A 1,561-nucleotide genomic window follows, 5' to 3' on the forward strand; every position below is an offset into this window, starting at 1 on the left:
TTTAATGCAGATTGAGTCACAATTTTAAGGATCTGGCAGATACTTTGATTTAACTTTGACTTTTTCACAGTTACTGATGACTGCATTTGGACTGAGTACTCAGCATGAGTCATTTAAGATTGAACATCAGCCTATTTTTTTTTCTGCATAGCAAAGCGTTTAGTGATTTGTTAGACAAGCATCAAACACGTGCAGAGGGTAAAATAATGTACATGATGTCACTGAACGCGATTCATGTGCCATCTAGCAAGTGCAAAATAAACTGAAACAATCTAAAAAGTTGGTTTAAGGTTTGTGTCATTTTTGTTCTAGTATCGGTGCAAAAACACATTCAATTTATTGTTGAATAAAAATAACTTATTTAAAATCAATTATTATTATATTAAAATATTTATATTCAGAAAAAAAAACAATTAATTATATATAAATTACATGTTAATAAATAGTGTGTATGTATATGCTGTCAAAATGATTAATCATTAATCACATCCAAAAAAAAAAAAAAATTCAAACAAACTTTTATTTTGGATGCGATTAATCATGATTAATCGATTTGACAGCACTAATATGTATGTAAATATTTCATAAAAATATACACGTATGTGTGTATTTATATATACATATATACACAGTACACACATATATTAAGTAAACAAACTTTTATTTTGGATGCGATTAATCACATGCAAATCATGATTAATCGATTTGCCAACAGTAACAAATATGTAAATATTTCTTAAAAATATACATTTCTCCCTCTGAGCCTCCTCATTTAGGGGTCACACTTGGCTCCCTCGCGGTCAAAAGTGACCGAAGCCTTAAAAAGTAACTTTTTTTTTCTTCAGAAAAATTAATGAAATACATTTTTGTTCAATAATATTTTGTGATTATTATTTAGAATTTTGAGAAGTTTTTATGAATCTATGCAATATGTATAGAGTTTTAATGAACATTTTTTCCCACTATAATTATTGTTATATTTTTTAATTTAATTATTTATTTATTATTTTTCAATAAATACAACATTTCACATTAAAATAGAGTGAAAGCATTTAAAATAATTTTTTAAGTGAAGATTGTGCCATCTAGTGGCATAAAAAATAAAAACTTGTGTAATGTCATGTAACCTCCTGCATCTCCCTATATACAGGTCCTTCTCAAAAAATTAGCATATTGTGATAAAGTTCATTATTTTCTGTAATGTACTGATAAACATTAGACTTTCATATATTTTAGATTCATTACACACATTTGAAAGTAGTTCTAGCCTTTTATTGTTTTAATATTGATGATTTTGGCATACGGCTCATGAAAACCCCAAAAAAATATCAAAAAATTTGCATATTTCATCCGACCAGTAAAAGAAAAGTGTTTTTAATACAAAAAAAGTCAACCTTCAAATAATTATGTTCAGTTATGCACTAAATACTTGGTCGGGAATCCTTTTGCAGAAATGACTGCTTCAATGCGGCGTGGCATGGAGGCAATCAGCCTGTGGCACTGCTGAGGTGTTATGGAGGCCCAGGATGCTTTGATAGCGGCCTTGACCCTGTCCTTGATA

The sequence above is a fragment of the Garra rufa genome, chromosome 4 (assembly GCF_049309525.1).
Source record: "Garra rufa chromosome 4, GarRuf1.0, whole genome shotgun sequence".
Lineage (NCBI taxonomy): Eukaryota > Metazoa > Chordata > Actinopteri > Cypriniformes > Cyprinidae > Garra > Garra rufa.